This window comes from Cynocephalus volans, chromosome 1 (genome assembly GCF_027409185.1).
Source record: "Cynocephalus volans isolate mCynVol1 chromosome 1, mCynVol1.pri, whole genome shotgun sequence".
In the NCBI taxonomy this organism is placed as follows: Eukaryota; Metazoa; Chordata; class Mammalia; order Dermoptera; family Cynocephalidae; genus Cynocephalus; species Cynocephalus volans.
The window spans coordinates 294,843,866-294,855,629 of record NC_084460.1 but is presented as its reverse complement, the minus strand read 5'-3'; positions in this window follow the sequence as shown (position 1 = coordinate 294,855,629).

Genomic DNA, 11,764 nt, shown 5'->3' with positions numbered 1-11,764 from the left:
CCTGGCTGTGAGCGAGTGTGGCTGGCGAGCGGGATGCACAGAGAACTGAGCTGGTGAAGTTCAGGGCAGCAAGAACGAGGCATCAAAGGGCTGGGAAGGGTTTTCATCAATGCAAACTCTGTCCTCCTGGGACACTGTGCCCGCCCCCCACACGCGCGCGCACTTACACACACACACAAGCACAGCAAAAGCTTACAGAACAGACCTGCTTTCCTGAACTCGAGAGCAGCCCCGCCCTCAGAGAAGGAAAGAGGAAATCGCTTGCGCTCTCTCACAAAACACACACACACACACACACACACACACACACACACACACACACACTCTCTCTCTCTCTCTCTCTCTCTCTCTCTCCCTGTGCAAAGAAATCACCAGGAGAACTTGAAGTATGTAGATGCCTCCAGCCATTCTGTTTCGGCAGGTCTTGGACAGACCCAGGAATCTGCATTTTGATGTCTGTGTCCCAGGCTCTGGGAGACTTGTCCTTAGGCAGTTATCACCGAGCGCCAGCTGGGCTCTTTTCACATTTGGCTTCTTCATGGCTGGCCAGGAGTAGGCACTCCACAGAGCCCGTTAAAGAAGCACTTTTAAAGCAGTTTCGATCCAAACATTCTGGCAGCTTTAAACTCATTAAGTGCCCTGGATCCTCTCTTTTGTTCTCTTCTCTCCCAGTTCTCTCTGGTCCTGAGGCTTAAAAACACCACCCGTGTGCTCATGACGTCCATTTCCCCCCAGGCCTGGCCCAGAACATCAGCGCACTGCTCATGCCTTCCCAACACCTCTACCCCCACTCAGTCCTTGGAATCCCAGTCTCCCACCTTGCAGACGTCTTAGCCACACCATTAAAAGTCATCAAAGGTCTATGTCCTTCCGTCACCCTCCCCCCGTCAGAGCCTTCAGAAGTTCCTGCTGCTCTACACTTCTCATGGTTTCCCACTGCTCTTTGAGCAAAAAGCCAAACTAAGGGCTTGCTCCACTCCCCTCTCTATGTTCCAGTCCACTGGCCTTAACTAGGTTCCTCCAACACACCAAACTTGATCCTGTCTCAGGGCCTTTGCTCTTGCAATCCTCTCGCCCAGAAAGCAATCCGTCCCTAAGGCTCCTTACATGGCTACTTCATTTCCATTCAAGTCTCAGCTAGATCAGTCAGTCCCCCAATCCACCCATCATATCACTTACTTCCTTCTTAGCACTTATATTTACATGAAATTATCTTCTTTTTCTCACTTTTTGTTAACTTTTTGAGGAATAACATACTGTGAAGTGCACAAATCTTATGTCTACAGATTGATGAACACATATATACACACACACCGGTGTAAGCACCATTCAAATCAAGAGAACATACAAGCAGGGCTCCCTTGTGCCCCTCCCCAGTCAACACCCCCAAAAGCACTCTTCTGTCTTCTATTACCATAGATTAATTTGTCTACTCTTGCACTTCAAATAAATGTAATCATGTTCAACATTCCAATTCATCTGTGTGGTTGCATGGAGCAGTAGCCCATTCATTTTTATTGCTGAATAGTATTCAGTTGTATGACTGTGGCACAAATGTATGACTGGAGCAAAGGCGTGAGGACAAAAGCCACATGCACGTCAGGTGAGCGTGCACAGGCTCAATAACAGAAAGTGAGCGTGGAGAAAGGGTAGGGCCACAGAGGAACCCGAAAACATTCCCTCCGCCTTGGCTGTGATGAGGCCCAGACTCCATGGACCAGAGTGAGCAACTATGCGCTCTGATCAAGGCAACCTGGGGAAGCAGGGGCCTGCTGTGCTGTCACAGCCTGGGCTCCAAGGGTTCTCCCCCAGCCCCGCCACCCCTAGCTGCCCTGCCGCCCCTAGCTGCCCTGCCGCCCCTAGCTGCCCTGCCTTTCGGTAAATAAGTTTGTTCAACGCTCAGTCTTAACCGCAAGGGCCATTCATCCTTTCACTTATCCATTTTGCCCATTTATTTATCCAGATCTATTTGCGTTGTTTCCAGGTTTGAGCTTTTACAAATACAGCTTCTATAAATATTCTTGTGCATGTCTTTTTGTGGACGTAGGCACTAATTTCCCTTGGTTGTATATCTAAGGAAAGAATTGCTAGGTCAAGGGTAGTATATGTTCAGCTTCTGTAGATACTGCCAAATAGTTTTCCAATTTATGTTCTTAGCAGCAGTATGAGTTCCAGTTGTTCCACATCCTCACCAATACTTGGTGTTGCTCATCTTTTTATTTCTAGTCATTTCAGTAGGTATGTAGTGGTGTCACACTGGTTTTGTGTTGCCATGACTAATAAAGCTGAACACCTTTCCATAGATACTGACCACAGGACTATCCTCTTTTGTGAAAGGTTTGCTCTGTTTTTTTGCCTATATATTTATATATTTTTTTATCTATATTTTAAAATTTTTAGAATTTTTTTTTTTTTATTATTCCAGATAAAAATCCTTAGTCAGATATACGTAAGGGTACCCCTTTGGATTGTTTTTTGGTATCTCCACCCTGTGACTATAAATCCCAGGAAAGCAGGGTCTGTTTGTGTTCATGTGGGCATTCCCGGAACCAAGCACCATGCTCGGCTGCAGCAGGGGCCATCAGTTGGGCCTTCTGGGATAGACTTAACATTGAGCATTTTCTCACTTGCTCATTCATCCATTCGTTTGCTCTCAGCACTCCATCCTCACCTTTCTGTGCTCTGCAATGTAACATAGCAACATCACGTAGAACCAGATCCCCATCAATAAATTCTGTGTCAACAGGTCAGGAGGTGGTGGCTTCAGAGACAGCCACAGAAGGCTGGAAGTACAGGCTCCTGGATCCTCTTCAGGCAGCTGAACTTGGACACCAGGAGCCTAGTGGACAGCACTCTGGCCTCTGAGTAATTTCTGCTCCTTTAGCCTAGCGTGATGGCAATTTCTTAGTTACAGTTACTAATTTTTAAGGTAATAACCTTACCTTCGGGCTGGCCCCGTGGCGCACTCGGGAGAGTGCGGCGCTGGGAGCGTAGCAGCGCTCCCGCCGCGGGTTTGGATCCTATATAGGGATGGCCGGTGCGCTCCCTGGCTGAGCGCGGTGTGGCCGCTCACCAAAAAGACAAAAAAAACCCAAAAAACCTTACCTTCCCTCTTTTGCCCCTTCAATCCTTTAAACATCATCATAATAAATACCTGTTTCTTGATAACACCAAAGTCAAGGGTTTGGATCCTTGTACCAGCCAGCCACCAAAAACAACAACAAAAAATACAAATACCTGTGTTAAACCTCTTCTGTTTGTACACCTAGAGTCATCTCTGTTTCCTAGTCAGACTCTGACCAATACAGTACTTGGAAACAGATACTGAGAGATCTCTTTCTGGCTTGGTTTGCCATCCTGTTTGAGCTTGAATGCAGTGAACACCTCATTGCCTGTGGGAAATGAGGCACTGGTAATGTATGGCATGCCATACATTGAGACTTGTGGTTATTGAGCAACAAGTGCCTATTGAAGACAAGATTTAAAGGGCCAAGAGAGAGCTGCACTTGACATTTATGGTGGTAATTATGATCAAAATGATAGTGAAGCAGACTGGCTACTTTTTACTGCATTGGGTGCTCAGATAGAAAATGACAGCCCAGGGCTTTACATTCTTAAGGTCAAGGCATGACCAGAGAACTAGAACATTTCTATGGCAATCTTCAAAAAAATCTTATTTCTTGTAGCAACAAGGTATAATTAGCTGCAATTTAGGCCCAAAATTTTAATGTGCAGCTTGCAGAATTACAATGTTAAGTTGAATTCATAGCCTTGTCAATTCTCTCAGGTGAAATTAAGGTACTGATTAGGAAGGAGTGAGACCTTGAGATGTGGGATGGGGATATTTGGGTAGATAAAACAAATCTAAGAATCATCCACCCACATACACATCCCGAGGCCTCCTTTGACAGCAAGCACTTCTCCCTTATCTGAAGGGAACAGCATTTTGTTGTCTGAATGATAACCTCATCTGTTAAGTTCTCTTGCCAGAGGATGCCTGTTCTCAAGATTCACCCTAACACTTCTCATAGCCTCCATATCCATAATTAGAGTTAAATATCAGCATTCCCAGGGAGAACCAGCACAAAGTCTGACATGAGGAAATAAATATAAACTAGCACTGTTGTTAACGTGCTAACAATAGATTAGTAACTGAGTACCAAGTTAGTAAGATTTTGCTAATTTATATTAATAGAAACCTGGAGAATAAGTGTGGGAATGAATTCTAAGGTGCTAGACTGAATGGACAGGATGTGAATGGATGTGAATCAGCCACATGTACTGATAGGGCAAGTGTGCTTAGTGGAGATTCTGAATTCAGTGTTTCAGCTCAAGCATTTAAGAGTAGCTCTGTTTGTTTACTTGGCTGACTCAAACCTAGACTCAATAGCAGCCTAGGCGCAATGAGATTGAGAAGCCTAACAATGAAAAGGAGAGACGCCAAAGGCTTAGGAAGAAAGGAATATTGGGGTAGATTTATCTTAGGTGACTCACATTCTCAGTAGGTCCCAAAGTACATTCTCTTCACCATGACATTGAGAGATGTGTTGATAAGATGACCAGCTTCTTTTAAAAGATATGTTTCTGTAGGCCAGGGTTCATGATAGGATCACTGATTTCAATGGGAATAATTTGATTCTAAAGCAGCAGAGGGCAAGTGGCAGCACTGAACTGCTAGAGGCAAAGTGGATGCGACCACTGCCATGGATAGCAAAGACAGAGTGACCTGACCCCTAGGAATAAAACAGATGAGCAGCCTACCAATTTATCACTTGATAGGCAAAAACGGACAGGTGAGCAGACACTTGTTATTTACTACAATGGAGTGCCCCTCACCTAGTTCTCAGACCCCCAATCTCCTGAAAAGAGAGGAAACTTATCTGTAAGGAAGGACCCTGAAAGGAGGCCACACGTGTAAACAGTAAATCTTCCCCAAAGGTGTTGGCAGCTATACGCCACAATAGCTGTGCACTAGGGGACGGGAGATACACATATCTTTCAGGGATCATTAGACATTGGCTCTATGTTGACACTAATCTCTGGATAACCAGAATGCCATTGTATTCACCAAGTGAGAGCTTATGGAAGTGAAATGATAAATACAGTCTTGGCTTGAATCCACCTCAATGGATGAGAGGTAGGGAGAGGAGGCTGCCAGGGGGCAGGAGTAGGCAGCCGATTACCCATCCTGAGCAGGCAGGACCATGCCTGAGCCAAGGGTCCAAGCCCCTGGTGCATGCTCTATTATTCCATCATACTTTACTTATAAAACACAAATTCCAAAGATAAAATTAAGAATTTCAAGACAGTGAATTGTATTTCAAGTTTCCAAAGATAAAATTAAGAATTTCAAGACAGTGAATTGTATTTCAAGTAATTCTTTTTTGGCAACTCTGGCAAGACACAAATAATTATTATAACCAAACTAAAGGGAGGAAAAAAAATACACTCTCAGACTAGACAAAAAATCTAAATTATACAGACTGCCACAATGAATAACTTTGTACATATGTATTTTTGTAATGTTGGAGCTGTATCTATTTATTTGGGTGACTGGCTGGTAACAGAGGAAGGTATATTTTTAGAATAAACAAATATCAAGCTCTAGTTAGAAAGTTTGTCCCTCACAGTGGTACAAATGAGCAATTATGAAGCCACTTTGATGTACTCTAGGATTGAGCAAATAAGAAAATATACTGAGGATAAAGGGAGCCAGATTTCTCAATACTGGAGAAGGGAATTACAAATACGGAAAGAAAGATTAGAATGGGTCCTATGGTGTTGTATTGGACTTAGAGATAACAGCATGAACTCATGGTATGTACAGATCAATATACAGATATATGTAAATATACAGATGTATCTGTACACATACACATACTTAAACTCCCTGTCTCTGTGAAGATGGTCTGAAAGTAACGGCACCCCAGTAACAATGAGCACACCCAGTGCCCAGATTTTTGTTTCTAGACACCATTCCACACCAAAAGGAACCAGGGTTCTTTGGAGAAATGGCTAATTCCATATCTGGGAAGGAAAAGCAAATGATGAGCCGAGAAGCATCTTGTGCCAAAGTTAGGAAGTACTCAAAGAATGATGATATGGCAAAACGACACAGAGGTTGGCACCAAATGGATAATCTGTGCACAAAAAATAGGATCATATTATGGCTGATATATTCATGCATGTGAATATGAAAAGCTCTTCTTTATAGTAGAATGTTAACTAATAATTGTAAAAGAAATGCTTGGCACACATCTTAGTAATAATTTGTTCAAGCAAGAATCATCAATGGATAATAAAACTAGTACAAATTTGATGAAAAACTGGATATTTACATAGTCTCAAAGTGTCTCCCACAAAAAGAAAAATTATTACTTTGCAGCGGAAAAACCTGGCAGACATCACCTTAACCAAGTAATTAAAGTTAACATCACCAGTAATGGCTCAAACTGACATCATGTGTCTCCTAATATGACACACCAAGGACATAACATTACTTCTGTTGTATTCCTGCCAAAGTCACATAATTACAATCAAATTATGAGAAAACATCACACAAATCCAAATTGAGGGTATTCTAAAATATAATCATCCTGAACCCTTTAAAAATGTCAAGGTATGAAAGATACAGACTGAGGAACTGTTCCAGATTAAAGGACACTCAAGAAACATGACATGCAAAAAGTGATCACAGATGACATCCTGTACCTTTTTGTTTTTCCTTATAAAAGACATTAGCAGGACAATTGGTGAAATATGAATAAAGCAGATACTAATAGTATTATAGCATTAGTATCCTAATTTTTACAACCGTACTGCAGTTATGTAAGAGTATGTCCTTGTTTTGGGATAAAACAAGTGTTTAGCAATAAGGGACAATGATGTATTTATGCAACTTACTCTCACACGGCTCATTAAAAAAACACTGAGAGTGTAGTTATTCAGAGAAAATGACAAAATGTTAATTGGAGAATTTGGGTGAATATTAAGTAAAATTTTTCATAATGTTTTTGCAACTTTAAGTCTGAAAATATTTCAAAATAAAAAGTCCCCTCCCCCCATCACTATTTTTCAATGACTAAATAATAGATCTAGGCAATGATCAATGATGTTAAAAATACTACACAAAAGAGCAATAGGACTTTTATAATGGATGAATCAACCTGATGGCAACAGAACTGATGAATTTTGACATAAGTAAAAAATGGGACAACCAGATAATATTGCTGCCAATGTATAACTGTAATGCAACAGGAAGGACACCAAGCCACCAATAAAGTATTCTTGCAAGGAATGGGATAGGGAGGAACTGAATTGAGCCAAGCCTCTAGATCTGACTACTAATTTACAGAAAATATGGGGGAGATGAAGAAATCGACACCATAAGGATACTCCCTGATGAATCCAGAATATGGGATGTTCTGTGAATAAACGATCCAGTTTTTCATTTTTTTTTTTTCTTTACAGGGAGTTGTTTAAAAGAGACTTAAAGCATACCAACCAAATGCAATGAACATTGTTTTTTGATTCAAACTTTGTAAAAGACACTTTTGAGACAACCTGAGAAAATCATATACAGACTGGGCATAGATATTAAGAAATTATTGTCAATACCATATCAAGCAATATCATGCTAATATCATATTAACGATATTAACAATATTGTGATATTGTCAATATCACTTTAATATCCCATTAACAATACTGACAATAGCACATTAACGATATTAATGCGGCATTGTGGTTTTTTCCTTTTTAAAAGATGTCCTTCTTTGTTACCATGCACATTAAAATATTTGAGTGACATGAACCTAGGATTTGTTTTAAAGTACTTTAAGGGAAAAAGGGTATGACAAATAAAACAAAATGAGCAAAATGTCAATATTTGTTGAAGCTGATATTAGGTAGGAATTTGTTACACTGGTCTATTTCTATGTATGTTTGAATTTTTTCATTAAAGAGAAAAGCCGGACTTCGGAAAAAACTAACTGAAGATGACAGCAACCCAATGACGTCAGGACTACTGAAGACCCAGACCCCTCACGTTCCAATCACCCAGCAGCTGAGGGGCTGGCAGAGGCTAACAGAACTTGGAATGGTTAGTAAAGACGTTAAACAAATATCACCCACAGCCTCGTGGCCAGGTACAAAAACAAGAACCAGAGCAACCATGTATATTTTATTCCTTCTTATATATACACACACATATATTTGTAGATATGCACCAGTTTTTCTTCTTCTACTTTCCCCTACTGATTTACATAGGATAAAATTTAGTCTTTGTGATACCAAATACCCAGGTGAGATCATAAGTGAACTAGAAGTTAGTATCACCCGGAAATGGACATAATGACTGATGGATGGGACCAGTGGATATGGTGTTCCCACTCAATAATCGTTCAGTAACCGTACCTTCCCCTATTTTGCCCCTACCCCTTCCAACACCAATTCTTTTTCTTTTTGTTTTTAAACATATCTTTTGATTATCTACTCATGTCTGTTTGATGATAGGTACTCGACCTGCTTAAGGCTCCATTTCATGTTTCCAAAGTCAGAGAATCCAGGTAGATGAACTCAGTCTCTATACGAGGGCTCACCATGCTTGCATTTCAGCTTGGGTCTCCTTCAGTAAAACTGCAAAGGGTTACTTGTCATGCACCACCAAGGAACCAAGTGCCAGTAGTAGTCCACTGTTGCACATACAACTCACACTCACACAGTAGGAGGTTACAGGTAAAGGAAACCTCTCAGATCTGCTAGGCCAGTGGGTCCCCACTTAAAAATAATTTCCAATGCAGAGCCCCACCCCAGATCAGAAACTCTTGGACATGAAGCTCAGGGATTAATTTTTATTTCAAGTTCCTCAGATAATCTGGGCCAACCCCTTTGTGTGACATGAGGAAACTGAGACTCAGGGACAAGACTGGAAGGACAGTTTAATAATGGCTGGTGCTAAAATGTGGCCTCCTGGAACCCACACATTACTTCTTTGCATTAATTTTAAGACATCTAAAGAGGTAGTTACCCCTATTTAATATGCTCTACTACAACTATATGTGTGCCCATAAATGCCCTTCTCACTTGCAAAACGGCCTACAAATAGTATTTATCAAGCATTTAAGTGCTGGGAACTGTACTACATAATTACATTTTAAGTTATTGATCACAACTCCCTGACAGTTCTCATTTCATAAATGGGGAAACAAATACAGACAGAAACTTGTCCCAAGAAGGTGACGAGACCAACCTTCAAATCTGACAGCTTGACTACAGGGCCCCCATTAACAAAACTCCCAGTTTCACTCCAGAGGGTACTTAAAAAAAACACAAACCCCAGACTCTACATAGAATTGGAAAACACTACAGACAGCAAGGTTGAGCCTTCAGAAGCAGCTCCAGTATCTGGCTCCACACAAGAACAGAAACCAGAGCCTATTCTGAGTCCCCTCATTGGGAAAGAAGTCCCCAGGCCTACCTGAGGCAGCCACTAAGATTCTTTTCCCACGGTCAGAGTGTACAAACTCAATTATCCCAAGTTTTCCCATTTCAAAACAGAAGACTGAACAGATGACTATAACAGAGACTGCAACTGCCAATGCAACATCCATTCTCCCTATTTTTTAGCAACAGAATCCCAATGGCATTTAGGATGGAAAAGCACTCAACTAAAATCCTAAAACTTCTAGTCTTTCTTTCATAACTATAGTTCTATATCTACAGTTTAACCAATAACACTTAAGATATTGTGTAGGGCTCCCAAAAAAGCTCCTTAAAGGGGGATGACTATGCACTCCTTTTGCCTCATCCCACTCCCTCCTCCTGCCTGAAATATGGGGATGTTGGCTGGTGCTCTAGCAGTCACCTTGGACCATAAATGACCTTGTGGATGAAGCCATGATCAGGACTGATGAAACAGAAAGAACCCAGATCCTTGAACCACCATACAATTCACCACACACCTCACATTTCACTTGAGATATAAACTGCCTTGTTAAGTCATTGTTATTTCATGTATTGTTATATGCAACCAAACCTAATAGAACCCACCGACCATTTTGAGGACCATTTCTCACACTAAAGGAGGAATTCAAAGAAAAAAAGCAATTTGCTGCCAAAGGGAACTAATCTACTACTCCTACATTTGGGGGGACAAGTAAACAATCCTTAAGAAGTGATGCCTCTGCTTCTTAAGATCAGTTGGATTGAACTGAGTGTCCAGATTGTGAGCTCCACGCCCATAGTGTCATCACTTTGTGAGCAATGAAAGGGGAGGCAATGACAGCCTTTAGGTTGCAAAGCAGCTATTAAGGAAAGCCCATTTCTCTTCCTTCCCAGTCATCTATGTGCTGTTTCTCCCATATGGTAAACCATAGCTATGACTGTTACTTTAGTTGCAATTAATTCCTGGAGGGAAACACTCCTCTTGAAGACTTGAGGCTCCCAGGCCAGAACGAGCACTACCAAAAACTGTGTAAGTTCATTATTCTCAGGAAATCTAACATCTGTAAAAATGAGAATCATACATGTGGATGCTTCAAGGTTCCAGACTGCCCAAGGTCCCAGCAAGCACTGCAGTTTCCTCACCAAGAACTGACTGAACTCAAGCAGGACCAAAGCCACCCTCCAGAGTTGGGCTTCTGTGGTGGTGGTTGTTCTAAGAAACCCATCAACTATGAGGCCAACTTCCATTTGGAATGTGCTCTGGTTGTACCATACTCTAAAATGTGCACGCCTGCTGCTCTTTGGAGGAAGCTCTATTTGACACACTGGAAGCACAGTGTAGAAATACTCATTTCAAAGGACCACTTCTGTTTAATTAAAGTCACACACAGACTTGTTATTTTTATTAATAATGCAGAGAGGGGCGCTTTGTATAAAACTACCAATTCCATCACCAGGTCAATTTTAAAATAGGGAGATATATATATATATATATACACATACACACACACACACACAAAATGGTTGCTCTAAAAAAATATTTAAAATAAAGCCAGAAGTACCACTATTTTTCCTGAAATTAAAGAAAAAAAACAAAGAATTCAACTTATAGCCAATGAAAATAACATCCTTGATGTATATGCATAAACTCACTTAAATGCAGATATTTCCCCAAAACGGCTGCAACAGCTCCTATCCCACATGCTCTTCTACAATGTGAACTTGCCACTCCTTTCATCAAGGTGAATGGAGGAAGATGTCCATGCTCCCTCCCCTTGAATCTGTATGGGACTGTGACTACTTTGACAGAATACAGCGTCACGGAAGAAACCCTATGAGACTCCTGAGCTTAGGTCAGAAAGGGTAATGCAGCTTATGCCTGGTTCTCTGGGAGAGGCCAGCCAACACATAAGAACTACTCTGAAACTGACATGCTAGAGAGGACGTACAAGGGATCTTCAAAAAGTTCATGGAAAGATTCATACTATCTTTCAATTCTATTTTTCTACAAACTTTTTGAAGTACTCTAGTATATAAGTCCTCCAGCCATCAACCCAGCTGAGTTCCCAGCCAACAGCCAGCATCAACTGCCAGTCACACATGAGCTATGCTGGACATTATATCTAATTAATTAAGCCTTCCTAAGAGCATGGCCCCCGCTGACATCTGACCACAATCACAGGAGACCCCATGAAAGAACCACCCAGCTGAGTCCTCCCCAAATTCTTGACCCACGAATTTACCAAAAAAATGAAGTTGTTGAAAGCCAATTTGGAGGTAATCTGTTATGCAGCAACAGTAACCAGAACACCAACTATCT